The sequence below is a fragment of the Myotis nattereri genome (assembly GCF_964212035.1).
Source record: "Myotis nattereri genome assembly, chromosome: 9".
NCBI lineage: Eukaryota > Metazoa > Chordata > Mammalia > Chiroptera > Vespertilionidae > Myotis > Myotis nattereri.
Window position 1 is genome coordinate 59,414,496 of NC_138084.1, and position 17,094 is coordinate 59,431,589.

At 42.1% G+C, this 17,094-nt stretch overlaps 1 protein-coding gene and 1 pseudogene across 3 annotated transcripts in view; both read left to right on the forward strand.

Moving 5' to 3' along the window:
• FAT3 (FAT atypical cadherin 3) overlaps positions 1-17,094 on the forward strand; it is a 663,604-nt gene that overhangs the window by 480,437 nt on the left and 166,073 nt on the right. The window lies entirely within an intron of this gene.
• On the forward strand, positions 11,670-14,727 carry LOC308524699 (translation initiation factor eIF2 assembly protein-like; annotated as a pseudogene). The gene is made up of 3 exons: positions 11,670-11,771; positions 13,737-14,286; positions 14,401-14,727. The product of its transcript is annotated as a translation initiation factor eIF2 assembly protein-like (transcript).

The following is a 17,094-nucleotide window of genomic DNA, read 5'->3' on the forward strand; positions in this document are numbered from 1 at the left end:
CCCGGGCTCATGCTGTGGGGTCCTGTGGGGAGGGAAGGAGTGGAGGAGAACCTCGTACCCTGCAGGTCTGGTCCCGTAAATGGCTTATCCCTGAAGTCCATTGCGAATCTCACATCCTGGACGCCAGGCTGGCTCTCCCCTGAGTGCAGCGATGCTAAACTGACCCTCCGCCCTGCGCTTCTGAAGCTCCTCTTCCCACTTTTGCCATCGTGCTGCTTCCCTGGTTTGTTTTGTGCAGCACACTCTGAGCAGCGGGATGATCTGTCCAGTCCGATTTCATTTGGGCCCTTCAGAAACCATCCACGCCCGTGCCAGGCACCAGGTGTGAATGACCCAGTTGAGCACTGTGAGTGTGCCTGCGGGAGAACAAAAATGTAGCGGCAGCAGGAGCAGGACACGAGATGCCGACTCAAGTGCCCCTACTAATGAAAAGGAAAAGCTCCTTTGGCTTGCCTCCTGCGCTGCAGACAGCTTTGATCAAATGAGCTGTTGTTTCAGGACCTTTCAAGTGACTTGCTTTGGTGGCAAATTGGGGGCTACCAGCCTCATCTATTTGGTGGCAATGCTGGTTCAGTGAGATGCTGAGAGGGTTGTCAGTGAGAGGCAGATCACTGAATGGAAGATAAAGCAGGAGAGTCCCAATGTCAGAGCCAAGGAAAATAGGCCGGTATATCGGGGCAAATACTATCAGTCCTTTTAAAACCGAGAAAACCTGTAATAAATTGGCTTATTTCATCGTTTCTATTGTAGCCATATATGTATTTTACACATCTATTCTGATTAGAAATTACACATCTATCTGACTTAGTAAGAAATAAAACATCTCCTAAAATACTGTCCTAATTATAGTACTTTTAAAGTTCACATCAATCTAAAATTTATAGCCATCGAATCTTGTTCCGCAAGTGTAGACAGAGATGGTTAAAGCATAGGTTTGGAAGACAGACAGGCAGACTTCGCAGCTCACTAGCTGTGTCATCTTTCTTCATCCAGCTCAGTTTCTGCTTCTGTACATTAGGATAATAATACTAAGAGCTTCTTTATAGGATTTTGTGAGGGTTGGCGGGTTGCATGTACATTGCACATTTAAGTGTTATAATTCCTGGCTTGCTGCAATACACTTTTAAATATGCTGATAAATCTTAAAATGGGATATGGGGTTAAGTTCTGTGCTAATGTATACTTTGCTATTATGTAATTGAGATTAAATCTACTTTTAGGGTACTACTTTCAAATAAAATAGAAAGAGCTCAATATTTTGAAAGATACCTGAGGACTCGTTAATCGCCCCGTTAAGAAGCTTCCTGCAGACACTTTAAATTAGGCAGCTAGTACCTCCAGAGCAGGGGCTGCTGATCAATGACACCAAGTTCTGAAAAGGCAGGATGTCTTCTAACTTTCTTCATATAAAGTGGGACTTAATTTGCTCCTTGTTGTTGTTGTTGTTGATACTATTACAGGTGTCCCTCTTCACAGCCCCTCTTCGCCCACCTCTACCGAGCCCCTGACCGCGCTCCCCGGGCCTTCCCCACACTGATGTCTGTGTACATGGGTTATGCATACATGTTCTTTGGCTAATCCCTTCACCATCTTTCACCCAGGCTCCTCCCTCCCCTCTGAGATCTCTCAGTCTGTTCCACGTATCCATGCTTCTTGTCTTATTTTTAAGTTGAATGCTGTGAAAACAACTTTTGGTGTCCTATAGGTTACAAAATTGCTTCATTTTTCTCTTCATTGCTTGGGGACAGCCTCTTTGCCACTTGAGAATACATCTGGCCGAGTCTTATGGTTACATGTTCCATCACTACCATCAAAGGCCTTGGACCGCTGCTCATGAGGTGGAGAAGAAGTCAGGATGTCCGCAGTTCGATTTAAAGCAGCATTATAGCCCTGCCAACAGGGAGTCAGGGCTGCCATAGATCCTCGTGGAAGGCAGGAATTGGAGACGGGCTTGTTTGGTTTCAGCTAGAGAATATGGTGGGGTTTTCTTCAGCATTTTACAAGGGTGGGTGTCATTCCATCTCTATCAGCAGTAGCCAGAACATGCTTGCTCCACCTCGCAATAAAGAATGACAAATCTCGGTGTGCAAGGCTGTGACAGACCTATGATGTGTGCTTTGATAACATGCACAAAACCATTTCCCATCTTCAAAAATGATGCTTCCAGGAGCAACTCATTTAAAAGTTCCTGTCATATCACAAGGACATCAATATGTAAGGAAGAGTGAACTCAATTTCTAACAGTTTGAAGCATGTGTATATACACCTCCCTGAAAGAGGGAAAATTAGAGTCTCTTTCAAGACTCTTCTAGAAATTACATAGTGCTTAGGGTAGGAATTTTAAAACTATTTATTTCTAATTATAGGGTAATTAGAAATGGGTAACTATGGTGTCCCAGAAATATGTACTATAGAATACATGTTCATTGTAAAAAAAAAAAAAAAAAAGGAGAGAGAGATAAGCAATTTTTTTTTCTGTTTCTGAAAAAATGTATCACTCATAATTTCTCATGTAATAATGATCAATTTTTACAATTTGGAATATAAACTTTCAAAACTTCCCTTTGCATTTGTGTATTTAAGCTCACGCATTACTTATGATCCTGCATAAAATTTGTCAAAAAGATTGAAATAATGCTCTGCATATTGTTTTGTAACCCCTTCTTTTGCATTTGTCAATTTATTTTTTGGCATTTTTTATATTATCAAATTCATATTCAGTTTGTTAGTTTTTCAGTAGCGTGAGATTGCATGTGGTAGGGTTTTTAATGATCACTTATTCTGGAAGATTGCGTGGATACAGCCCAGTCCCCCATTCACACTCTGCAGTGGGTTCGGTGTCCACTTCCAGCCGTGTGTTTACTTAACCTCTCTTCTGCCTGTGTATCAGCTGGAAGAAAGACTCTGGACATGGTAGGATGTCATCTAACAGGTTGTATCAGGCACTTGACCAGACTGCTCACAGATATGAGTGAAATGCCTTCATTTGATTGGAATTATGAAGACTTCCTTATAGGATTCACTAACCGAAAGAAACATCTCTGAAACACTTGGGGAAAAAGACTCCTGCATATTATAGCATGTCATTTGGAAAACTATATCAGAAACCTGAACATGTAGCCTAAATATGCAAACATAGACAGCTAAAGGTTATACACACAATGTGAACTACTCCCCTCTCTTCCACTGTAGAATATAACAGCATTGGGCAGCTATTAATATTCTACCTTATAACATTTTCTCACTGAAGGCAAAATGATTCATTGTAAGCTTTTGTTCACAAAAGTGCAAATGAACCCCACAGAATCATAAAATGTCAGCCCTAAACAGTGCCGTAGAGATCATCTATTAGATGATAGACTATTAAATCCCAAATTAAAGATCTGGGTAAATATTTGCCAAATGTGGGCATGCAGGCGGCATTCACATTTGGCATCGCTGTCTGCATTCTGTATCGGTGACAAATTGTGGTGTAAAAAGAGGGACGAGATCCAACCCAAACTGTCGCTGAGGCTTGACATGTCTTTGAGAGGGCACATATGGCTGTCCATGTTTAAAAGCCAGATCCCACAGATGATGCAAGTAGAAGGAGCAGGAAGAAGGGCAGCCCCTGCGTGTGCCCATCAGTTTCAGCTTGGAGCCGTGAAGTACAAGGGCCCCTAGAGAGGCTAGCGTGCACGCCAAGAATAAGTCATCTCTGCAGTCAGAGTGACTCCACTTGCAGACAACCTTGGAGCGCGGCTTTTAGTCAGGAAGGGCAAGAAAAATAACACGCTTCCATGGAATATCCATTTATACCATTTTTTGATGGTAAAAGTGTAAAGAAATATGTAATTCATGAATATGTGTCTATTGTGAGACCGCAGATTACAAGGTCCTTAATGACTATTTTTGTTTTCCTCTTGGCACTGAGGTTATACTTATTAGACTCAAAGTAAGTATTGGCTGGATTGGATTGAAAAAAAAAATGTTTTCCCCTCCTCCCTGTTGTGGTCAGACTCCAGGAAGGAAAACATGGATCTCAACTCAGTTACAATTAGTTCTTATCTGGGAGGAGCGTTAGCTATGTAGGCCTGTGCCCAGATATTTCTACAAACATCATATATAATGTTAGACACCTGCCAAATGGAAAAACCACTCCAGAAACCATAGAAGGCAGCACCATCCATGAGGCTGCCAGTTGGTAAGACAAATGTAACTGGTTCATTTGTCTCTACAGTTCAACTTCATTATGTCATCCACAAGGATCTCTTGTTCTCAGAAGAATAGAATGTCTCTGTGGTTGCCTAATAAATGGTATTTTCTGGAGATGCCTGTATTTCCCAAGGCCAGACCCAGAATATGAGGTTGAAATCAGCACTCTGACCAGTTTACATATGACACTGCCCACTGCTTACCACTTCACACAGGTGTTCAGGCATGAGGTCTGACAGCAGATTAGGAGGACAAGCCAGTGGAAAGTACAGCTGCTGGAAGCAATAGTAGGCCCAGAGATGGACTCATAAAACCAGGAATGATGGGTGAATCTTAGAGAAGGGAGTTGCCCTGGACTGCCACAACCCAGGTTTGGAGTCAGAGTTCAAAACCACAAAGAATTATAATCAAAGGGAAAGAATTGTTCCCACTGCTTTACTGTTCTCGTCTTGATTGTCATACATTTCAATGGCATCCAGATGTTCCATTATTTTAGCTACCAACTTGGGAAATTGCATTATAGTTACTTTCAAAGTTGTCAGAACACTAAACTCAACAATGACAGTTTATAACCCATTTTCTCAAAAGTGCTTGATTTTTTTTTCCCCTTCTAACCCTGATGGGCTGGCATTTAAATAAAGAAAGTCAGGATTCTGAAATTCAATTAGTTTTTGTATATGCAAAGTTATTCTTTGTGCTCACCCACATGCATATTTGTTCTTATACATACATATTGGATGTATTGTACTTTAACTTTTCCTCTGCTGGTGTCTAGAGTTGTTAAAAATAGGGCATTTGATTCATGGTTTTATCTTTGAATATTTGCACTTTAATTTTAGACTAAACTATAAGTTATTTTGGCTTTCAAATGTATGCTTTTTTTCAGAAAATTGAAGGCGAGTATAAAAAGGCCATGTTATTAATTTTGAAAACATTTATTTTGTTAGTTGACTGAAAAAACATAATGGTATGTATATCATGTTTTACAACTGATTTATATAAGATGCCTCAGAAAACCCCATTCATAACTTCCAGTTGCAAGGGGATGAAGTTCTTCAGTGTAAGCCTACAGCATTCTTATGGTCATTTTGAAATTAGGAGACATGACAACATTCATATATGATAACTAGAAAATTGGCCACTTTTAAATCAAACAAAAAGGGATAGACAGCCTTGAGGATACTTTTGAAAAGAGACTATTTCTAACAAGTTTAGTTACAGTGTCTGTTCCTAAAGCAAATGAATGAGCGAGTCCTTATAAGACCATTGCTGTTGCTTTTTTTGTGGAGGCTGCTTTTACTATCTTTCTATATGATACGTAGCATCCTATTGAACTCGATAAATATGCAGTGGTGATCATATTATTGCTCAGAACTCATTTAGCACTTTTGCATCTTTTGAGTGTCATGATGTGCTGCCTACAAGGTGCAGGGAATTTTAATTTAATGCCCATTCTGGGGCTTAGAGCTTGGAAGTGTAATGACCCATGTAAGATAATCCTCCACTCTAGCAGGACATTTTTGGAGCAAAGCCATGGGGTTGACCAAGAATTCATTAAAAAGCGGAGAAACTTTACTTCCCACACTAAAATTCAGGAGCTCGGTATACCGGCTTTTCCAACCTCTGACCTCTAAGCCATCCACATCATAATCCCCCAACACACAAAAAAAGAGAAATAGAGAAAAAATGAGTAGGTCTACGGTAATTAAATAGTTCTGACCAACCTCAATTGAACTGTGTCTGTCCATGGTAGAGGTTGAAATAGAAATGGAACAGGGCTGGAACAAGATTGTGTGTGTGTGTGTGTGTGTGTGTGTGTGTGTGTGTGTTTAAGTCAGGAAAACCAAATTTGTCCCTCAGCCTAATTCGGCTATCAGTAGACTTTGGAATATCTGTCAGTTTACATATATATAGTATATTTCTCTTATGAAACTCAATTTTCCTTTTGGCTTAATACAAACTATCCACAGAGAGTTTTGATACCCATAATGTTCTTGATACCTGCTACAGTACCTGGAATCTAATAGGCACTCTAGAAATATTTAGCTGAATGAATGAATGAATGATTCATGAAGGAAAATTCCCAGCTGTTCTAAAAATCAGGGTCTTGGTTATTTTATTGCTTTTTTTAAAAGAGAAAAGTGTTGGGGTTACCTGACAAAATCCTTAACTTTTCCTTGTATCTCATTTGGGATTATAGGGCAATGAGCTAAAAATCTAATTTATCAATAATGTAATAAAATGCTATGGGAATACTTAATTTGATATTAAATCTATGTAAATAGTTATTTGTGAGAATAGGCAAATATTTGGTGTGAGATTTGGTTAACAGACCATAGCTAATACAATCTGTATATATGAAATCCTAATATGCAAGTAGACCGAACGGCAGAACAACCGGTCACTATGATGTGCGCTGACCACCAGGGGGCATGCATGGAATGTGGCAAGCGTCAGCAGCAGGTGGTAGAGCGTGGAACATGGCTGGCATTGGCTGTGGTGGGATGGTGGAGCAGGTGAGCAGGAGCGCCAGACCAAGGCGGGGCACCGGTCGCTGTCATCGGGTCAAGCCTCTGGTGGTTACTGAAAATTCTTTGCTCTCATGTGCTGTGGTCCCGCCGGGCGCTCACACCTGCTTGCCAGCGCCAGCCCCGCTTGCACCCACTGCCAGTGCCTGGCACCAGTTCCTATTTCTCAGTGCCATCAGCAGGTGCGAGTGGCGGCTGCTGGCCCCAATCTCCCCTCAGGGTTTCTCCACCTCCCCCTGCTCCTGAGGGGCCATCTGGGCCGGTAGCTGCCTCTCGCACCTGCTGCCAGCAACAGCCCCACTCGCACCCACTGCTGGCACCAGACCCGCCACTCCCACCCATTGCCAGTGCCCAGCACCGGTCCTGATTGCTCAGCGCCGTCAGTGGGTGCAAGCGGCAGCTGTTGGCCCAAATTGCCCCTGAGGGCTTTTCTACCTCCTCCTGCTCCTTAGGGGTGATCAGGGCAGCAGCAGCCGCTTGCACCCGCTGACAGCACTGGCCCTGCTTGCACCCAGTGCTGGCACCGGTCCCAATTGCTCTGCGCTGTCAGCACGTGGGAGTGGTGGCAGCAGGAGCGGGGCTGCTGGCAGACAGGACCAGGACCGTGGTGGGAGGGGCCAGGCAGGGGTGTGGAGGATGGGCTGAGACCCACCTCCATGCCCACCACAGCCTCACGGCCCACAGTTAAAGGTGCATGAATTTATGCATTGGGACCCTAGTAAATAAGTAACTACAGATACATAGATACACACACACATATACATACACATGCTTACTTCCTACACATAAAACAGTGATTAGACTCAAGGTTGCTCTTAAACAGTTGGGACACCAGAATAACACAATTAATGCAATAATTAACCGTAGGACAGAATGTAATCACATTATGTGTCCAATTGTGAGAAACAATGTGTATGTCCTGTAAGAATTAAAGGCTAGACTTACCAAGGGGGACTTCATGGAAGATTTGAGGCTTGATCTGGCCTTGGATAAGAAGAGGAGCCCTGTAAAATAAGAGGACATGTATGACCCAAGTATGCAGGGATGGATAGGGCACCCTTGGGAGACTGACTAGAGTGGCCTAAATGCCAAGGGAAATAGGATTTGGAGATAAGTGTGGGGGTGGAGAGAATGAGGTAGTAGTTTTGACCATAGGAAATACAGAGCAATGAAAGGTTATTGAGCAAAATGGTGACATGATGGAAGTTGTATATAAAGATAATTTATTGGTATCTAGTGAATGGGGGCTTTGGAGTAAGAAAGGGACTGAGAGCAAGCCAGCCAGTTAAGAAAGGGCAGATCCAGGTATGAGGAGATTGCTACCCAATCACACACAGTGGGGATATCAGCAAGATGAAAGATACATGGGGAAATGTGCAAAAGTTGGGGACTGAATGAGAGACTCAAGGGAGGCACAAGGGTAGTTACTTCCCACAGTTGTCAGAAGCTAATATTCAGCAGCCGACCTATAAAGACCTCGTAAGTGTGCTTGGCTTCATCCGTGATTCTTCCTAAATGAAATGATGTGCTTATCATGCTGATTGCTAACTGTTTAAGTATCTCTTTTTCATTCACCATCAGAATATGACCTCAGGATTGGTCTATTCTTGTCTTCTGCAAAAAAAAGAAGCCCTTCTAGCATATTTTCTGGGGGGTGGATAGAAAGAAAAATGTTTCTTCTTTTGTGTTGTAAATACTAGTATACATGTATTTTAGTTTTACTCATTTCCATAAAGTTCTTGACTCTGCATGTTGCAACCACTCTGGCCACTGCAGTGTTTCTCACACAGGTGAGTTTGACTTAGAGTCCACGTATTTTAATTTTCTTCTTCACTGAATGTGTACTTGGGAGGTGACCATGAGGAGGAGGCAGTTCACTCACCAGGGCCTCTTTGTCTGATAAATCCATCATCCCAACTGAATCACAATGGTATAGAGATGGACTCTTGAGAGATTCTTTAGGGAAAGGAGGGAGGTTTCCCTTCTATGACTGTAGTAGTGGTCTAATGTTCTCTAAGAGAATGGAAACCAATGGAACATTTGTAAAGCTGGGAGAAACCCATTTTACTGGCTGCAAAATGCCTGGGTCTTGGTTCAAGCTGACCAAGGTGTTTTGAATCAAGATTCTGCCATTTATTTGTTGAATGATAATAGAGCAAATTTGTAATCTATGATAGTTTTCAGTATCCTCATCTGTTAAAAGGGAAGATAATAGCACCTCATTAGGTGGTTTTAATAGCTGTGTGGAGAGCATATGTAGAGAGACTAGCAGAATGCTTTGCCAATAGCAATATATCAACTATTGTTAATTTCCTTCTTCAAGGCAAAAACAAGGCATGTTTCATTGTCCCCAATACCAGCACAGCCCTAGCATAGTCAGTGAATATTTTGCTCGATGGATGCAAAAGCCAAAGGGCATTTTAAGGACTAGGGAAAGCAGCAATATCTATAAATATACCTGTTTGCCTTACACTGGAGGCATCTTTTCAGCACTTCAGCTAACATACATCCTTGCTGACATGCAAGTGTGTGTATTGCTCTTGTACTTCTGAAGGTGAGCCATTTTATTCCTTCTCACAGGTCTGTCCGGAGGCTCAGATGACTCACCCTCCTACAGATCAGGTGGCCAATTATGTTATTAGAAAGTAGAAGTATGTGGAATGGCTTTGTCAGCCACTGGACTGCAGATCTAGGTTTGATACTGCTGTGTTTAAAATGACTGAAAAATGTGAATGATATGCTGTATGAACATATATAGAAGAATTTTTAAAAAATATTTTATGGCAGACTTTATTTTTACTCCTATGTTTCAGCTATTACGTTGTTCTTAATTTAAAATTGATTTTAGTTCATTTCTACAACCATTCCTTCAGTGCCTAGGACATGCAGGTTCTGTGTTCAGTGTGACAGGGACATTATAATGAAAAGGGTGAACTGGATGATGCTGAACTGTATTCAGCTAGATAACCAAGATGAACTGTCACAATGGCCACACATTTTCGTAGTTTCTCCCATCAAGAGGTAGAACCTTGGCTTGGTGACTTGCTGCGATCAAGCATCAGTTGTATCCAGCGGAAAAAAAAAACATGTAGAATTTCTGAGCCAGGGCCCTCAAAGATATTGCTTCTGTTCTTCTTGTGCTTATTAATTCTGAGACTTTGCCCCATTTTCATGATGGGGTCACTCCTCAGAGGTGAGATGGACCCTCCTACCAAATTTTGGGTTGAATCTCTAGACATGATGCCACACATTCACCAAGAGGTTATGAAGGGTTCGTTACTAGAATAATTCACTTTCTGGAGAAAGCAGACTAAACTCTCAAGCTAGTCCAAAAATGGCTTGAGAAAGTAGGGAAAGGAAACTGGCGTGGGGTTGCGTGTGCTTGGGGCTGGGGCTGAAGTGCGTGTTCCTGCTGTGGAGCTGCTGATGATGTGGTTTGCACTTCTTACCAGCATGAAGGTGGGAGTACCTGAGCTTTCTCCTCTACTTGCCCAGATGTGGAGCAAAGAGAGAAGAGCATGTGGTGGGGCCTAGAAGCTGTTAGCAGTCAGAAAAATGGAGTCAGACTCTTTCTTAATCTTTATTGCAAGTGTCTTCGTAGCACTTAGCACCTAAAAGTATATTTTAAAATTTTTTCCTATTTTTTATTAATTTCTCTACCCTCTCTACAGATTATAAACTGCGTGATGAATGGTTGAGACCAAATCTATATTGTTCTCCACTGAATCTCCAGCCTCTAGATTAATACCTGACAACCAATAGATGCTCAGTAAATATTTGCGTATGAATGAACTTCTACAAGTGAACATTAGTTTCTCTGTACTCAATCCTAATGCTTAGCAAACCCATCAGAGAACAGATGCACTGAAGGTAAATTGTAATGATCTTAAGTTTGAGTGGCTTGCGCTGCCTCTCCTATAAGTTGAAACCCCCAAAGGAATGGCTGGGGAATGTTAGCCTTTGCTTCTTCTCTATTCTTTGAGCTATATCTTTCGTATCAAGTCAGATTGCCAGAAAACCATGTACATGGATCAAGTTACACTGGCTTCCCATGGAAATATTTTTACAGTATTATGTTCTTGATTTTTATTCTTTATTGTACTAGACAGTTATGTCCACCTGTCCCTGAATGTTTTGTACAGGTGCTGCTCAGAACAATGTCCTTGAAGTCATTCACTAGGAAAGAAACATGCAGCAGGATCTCCAAGTTCAGAGCTGGGGCTTGGGAAATTTCCTCCTTTATTATATTAGCCATCTATTATAGAGCAACTGTTGTGCTGAACACTAGTTGCTTCCCTTAGCTTAGATTTTCTCATATTGTTATCCCTACCACACTCACACCCCTAGCTCTTGCCATTTTTTCTATATACATATAAAATTATATATATACACGAGGAGCCCAGTGCACAAATTCATGCACCTTGAAAGGCACTGTAGGCTGCTAGGCTGTGATGGGCACAGGGGTAGGGTGGGTCTCAGCCCATCCTCCGCACCCCCGCCTGACCCCTCCCACACTGCCCCCACCCCCACTGGTCCCCTGTCTGCTGGCAGCCCTGCTCCCACCGCCACCACTGCTCCCACGTGCTGATGGCACCGGCCCCACTCGCACTTGCTGATGGTGTGGAGCGATTTGGGCCAGGGACAGCAGCGGGTGTAAACAGGGTGCAAGAGGCATCTGCTGCCCAGATCACCCCGCAGGAGCAGGGGGAGGTGGAGAAGCCCTCAGGGGTGATCAGGGCCAGCAGTGGCAGCTAACACCCGCTGATGGCAGCAGGAGTGGGCAGCAGCTCTGGCACTGGCTGCGGGTGTGAGCGGAGCCAGCACCGGCAGTGGATGCAAGCGATGACTCTGGCACGGGCAGCAGGTGCAAGCACCAGGTGGGACCACCAGGTGGGACCACAGTGTGTGGGAGCAAAGAATTTCAGTAACCACCAGAGGCTCGCCCTGATGACAGTGACCAGCGCCCTGTCTTGGTCTGGCGCCTCTGCTTACCTGCCCACCATCTCGCCGCAGCCAATGCCCGCCATGTTCCTCATGTACCCGTTGATGGTCAGCAAACAGCATAGTGACCGGTTGTTCAGTTGTTTGGTTGTTCCACCATTCGGTCTATTTTCATATTAGAGTTTTATATAGAGAGATAATTTTAATGATATAGGTCTCTACACACACACTTTTTCTGGTAAGTCTCCACAAACCTACTTTATTAGTATTAGTAATTAATAAATGGACCTTCCTCCTAAGACATACTGGAAAAAGTCTGAGTGAGATTGAACTTTCCATTGTCCTTCCTCTGTTTAAGGGGAATGTGGTGGAAAGCTGAGAGTGATGCTATGAGCTTACTCCATCAGAGGTAGAGCGTTATTCACCCTTAAGTCTCCCTTAGCACAATAAATGTTTGTTGCATTACTGTTCCTTGAGTGTTTTTTTTTAATACCATAGGGGCTTAATTAGTGTTATTTATGACTGGAACTTGTAGAATATAAGGGTCTAGAATTTGAAACACGTCCACTTTCCAGAGATATCCCAGAGGATATCTTTAAAGTCGAATAAGAGGTTGATTTTCATCTGTATCCTCTCACTGCTTAACATGGTGCCTATGGCTTAGGCCCTAAAAATTGTTGTGGAATATTTACTGATTGATCTCCAGGAGCACTTTAACATCTTTGAAACTATGGGATTGATTATCTTCTTTTATCTAGGACCCTGATACACTGAAAATGAAATAATAAGCCACTGCCAATATAGTTGCTTTAACCTATAATTTAAAATGCTTTAAGATGTAATCAAATTAACCTTTTCTTTAAGAAATAGGTATACACAAGGTGAGCTACAGAGTTAGTTTCTATAAAGTAAATCTATTATCCGGCCACTTTTTTCCATACAATTAGAGATATATTTTTATTTAAAACATGTCATGAGATACTAAACTGTGAAGCATTTAGTGAGAAAGGACTTATAATCTGACAGTATTATACACTGGGTGAGAGAGTGGTAAAAGCGTTTCCTAATACTTTGAGAAGTCTCAACCCTATCTAGTTTTCCCATTTTCTTCATCTCCATTTCTAGGTTGATTCAATGCTCCAGCTTCTGGAACTTAATGAACTCTTCTCCATATTATTAATGGCAATTTGAAGTTATTTAATAGCCATCTAAATTCACATAAAGTTTTTGCATATAAAAATGAATTATTATTAACCTACACCAGGACTTCAAACTCAAAATCTATTGCACAGCTCCTTTAATGCAAATAATATTTGAATTCACCCTTTGCTATCCTCTGAGGATTTATGTGTGCTAGTCCTAGATTCTAAATGCCATGGCATATCTTTAGTAACAAGCACACACTGCACATAGTACAATAAGCGTTACCTGAGCAAATGCAGGAAGTATGTTATTACAAGTTAAATGGGATAGTAAAGGGTCTTATCAGCTATTGTTCGAAAAATATGAAGTAAAAAGCTGTGTCTCTTTTGGGCGTGATGCAAATTGGACTTTGGTGATTGCACAACTCTATAAATATACTAAAAAACATTTAAGACTACTTGGGGAATGGAGTCGAAAGAAGAAAACACGAATCCGAGGCAGCAGTCTCCAGAGAAGCTCACGCTACTGATGAGACACAGCCCCGAGCAGTTATAAGAGGATGTACAGGTGCCCCCAGGGCATCCTTAGACCCCACCTTGACCTAGCCTGACAGGATTACCTTTGGACAGTACAAGCCCATCTAGGAGAGAAGCTGGGCGGAGCCATGTGCTTCTTAAAGTCCCATTCTCAACACTTTGAGAATTCCTCCTCTGGGACCCAAACTCTGTGTGTGAGTGTATGAGTGTACCCTAAAAGTACACCCTATGATTCTCCTCCTCTGCTGCCTTTTCTGTCACTTTCTACATGCTTTGTGGACCAGAATAGTCCTTGAGCCATTGTAGCTCGGTGGGTGCTTCTGGCACTGGAGAGGTGGGCTTGGAAGGGTGCTGGGAGGAAGAGAGAGGCTGCAGCAGGTGGTGTAAGACCTAGAAGGAGCACGTGTTGCACTGCCAGTTTTCTGCGTGGTACACGCTGTGTTCCTAAGCCTTCCCGTCAAGAGTGTCCTTCTTCCACTCCCTCCGAATGTGAAGGATTATTTACTCCAAGAGGGAACTCTGGTGGTCTGAGAAGAGAAGCTCCTCCAGCAGCTTCTCAGCTGGATGGGGATGATGAGGCAGAAGAAAGGCAGTGGTTGGATGGGAAAACAATCACACGTAAGCACCAGAATTTCCTGAGTTCACCACTAGACTCCAAGAAGCTAGCAATGCCCTGGGGGCAGTGTATTTCCTAAGCTTACCTGGAGTACCCCAAGGGATGAGTACTGGATAGCAATGAATCCTTTTCTGAAATCTAAAAACCTCAGCAACATATTTTTACTGCTCAGTAGTTCTGCTTCCATCACTTGTGACTTCATTCAGCCTGTTGTCCATTGCACTGATGACTCCTCAGATGCTGGTATGGAATATGAGCTTTGAAAATGGTGTGAATTAATTACTGGGGGCTGAGTGCCGATATTTTCTCAAGGAAAACAAGCTTATTGGTATTTCTCAGAGGGACTGCTCACAAGGCTATGATCATATTTCTAAACAAAGGGATGAGATTTTCAGATGTATACAAGACTTCTTGAAGTAACACAGATAGTATAAATTCTTAGATGAAGACTTTGTATTGGATATAATAAAGACAGTAGGGGGGAGGTGTGGCTAATCAATTTTAATCTGTTGGGTGAAGTAACAGATTCACTGCTGTTTACTTGGGAAGAACTAATATCTGGAAGAAAATTAAAAGATTATTTTAGGGAAGGAGGGGCTCTGGAGCAGGATTCTACAGCTTTCCATGGCACAAACAGTGAAGTGACAGTTCAACCCAGTCTCTGAGTTATTGACTGCCCCAGGATTTTGTGGGCCTCTCTACATAGGAAGATGTTCACAAACAAATCGATTTTCTTAAACTGAAGAGAAATCAGCAAGAGGATGACTGACTGGGGTGCTAGAGTTCAAGACTGAGTTAAGGAGGGAAGCACAGCTACTTCAGGAGGCTGTTTATGGTTCACAACTTCCTATTAACCCAGTTGGATGAGCGTGGGGTGAACATTGTGGAAATCAATAGTTTTTTATATTCATATATATTAACCTGGAGGGAAAACAGGGACTTTTCTACTTGTAAAAATAACATAATAAACAGATCTTAAACATTAAAAAACATCAACATTTAATTTTACATTTTAAACAGGTGAACTTTATGGCATCTAAATTACATCTCAGTAAAGCTGATTTTTTTTAAAAAAAAAACTTTGTCCTGGCCCTAGCTGATTTAGCTCAGTGGATAGAGCATTGGCCTGTGGAATGAAGGGTCCATGGTTCAATTCTGGTCAAGGGCACATGCCTGGGTTGCCGGCTTGATCCCCAGTAGGGTGTGTGCAGGAAGCAGCCAATTAATTATTCTCTCTCATCATTGATGTTTCTATCTCTCCTTCCTCTCCCTTCCTCTCTGAAATCAATAAAAATCTATTAAAAAAACAAAAAATAAATAAAGAACTGTCCTGGTGAAGGAATGAAAGAATGGTTTAATTTACATGTACTATAAAAAGCATCAGTAATCCTAATAAACTTTCAGTTGAAACAAATATTAACTGCACCATTATGATGGTGTAAACATCAACTGCCCAAGAAATTTTTTTAAGTTTTGTCTTGTCTGTAGCTATGGCTCCATTTTATGACATAGAAATGTAGCATCTTTGATGAACCTGCCAATTGTGAGGTATTTATTGAGTTCAATTTTGATAGGGACTGCTCCTGGAGAGCCAAAGGTATCCTATATAATAAAAGGCTAATATGCAAATAGACCAAACGGCAGAACGACCGGTCGCTATGACACACACTGACCACCAGGGGCAGATGCTTAACGCAGGTGCTGCCCCCTGGTGGTCAGTGCACTCCCACAGGGGGAGCACTGCTCAGCCAGAAGACGGGCTCACAACTGGCGAGTGCAGCGGCAGTGGCGGGAGCCTCTCCCGCCTCCTCAGCGGCGCTAAAGACCCCCAAGGTGTCCTGGACTGCGAGAAGGCACAGGCCTGGCTGAGGGACACCCCGCCCCCCAGTGCATGAATGATGTGCACCAGGCCTCTAGTAAAATATAAAACACAATTGCATCAGTCACCTATTTCATGTAACAAAACTTTGTGGCTTAAAGCAACAGACATTTTATTTATCTCACAATGTTGTCGATTGCTGAGTTGCTGTTATCTTCTCTGGTTGAGCTAATCTTTGCTGGGCTTTTTCAGGAGATTGTGGTCAGCGGGTGAGAAGGTTGGTTGATCTAGGACAGTCACTTGTATGTCTGGCAGTGGGCAGGCTGGCATCTGAGGTGCTTTGTTCTCCACTGGCCTCTTATTTTCTAACTTGGTTGCATAATGATCTCAGAGTTTAAAGGGTAGCATGAGCAGAAACCACAAAGCTTATTGAGGCTCAGAATTAGAATGCACACAGTGTCACTTCCACTGCATTTTATTGGTCAAAGCAAGTCAGCAAGTGTCTTAGCTTAGGTTACTATAACAGAGTTCCAAAGACTGATTATAAAGTCCAAGATTAGGGTGCCAGCATGGTGGGGGTCTAGTGAGAGCCTTCTTCTGGGTTGAAAATTATCAACTTCTCATTATATCCTCACACACACAAAAATAGACCCAACTAGCTCTCTGGTCTTTCTTTATAAGGGCACTTATCCCATTTATAAGGGTTCCATCCGTATGACCTAGTGACCTTCTAAAGGCCCCATTCTTTAATATCATTACATTGGAGATTATATTTCAATTTATGAATTGGAGGGACACACAAACATTCAGTCCAGAACACCAAGCCAGACCTGATTCAAAAGCCAGGGAAATAGAAATAGAATTCTCTTCTTGATACAGGGAGCTATGAATTGCGTGGCCATTTTTGCAATTCACCATGATATACTATCTATGTGAATCCGGTTAGGTGTTGTATACCACTTTCATTTTAATTAGAGTAAGTCTCATAATGAAGATGATTTGACCCTAGGTGTTGTTAAATACACAGTCATAATGTTACATATGTATTAAATTTGGGATTAATTGCCTTATTGGAAGTGGCAGGGATAACAGCAACCATTACCAAAATTGTTTAAATTTTGCTTTTGAGTTTTGCCACAGATTTATCTAACATAAGTATTTCTTTGTGCTTCTAATTTTTATACCATTAGATAGAAATCTAATGCCAGAGGATCATGGGGAACCCTTGATGGGATTAAAACTATGCTGTGGTTAGTACACATTGGATTATTGAGAATCAACAACATGATTTATGTTCTAATTCTGGTCATTTGCTAG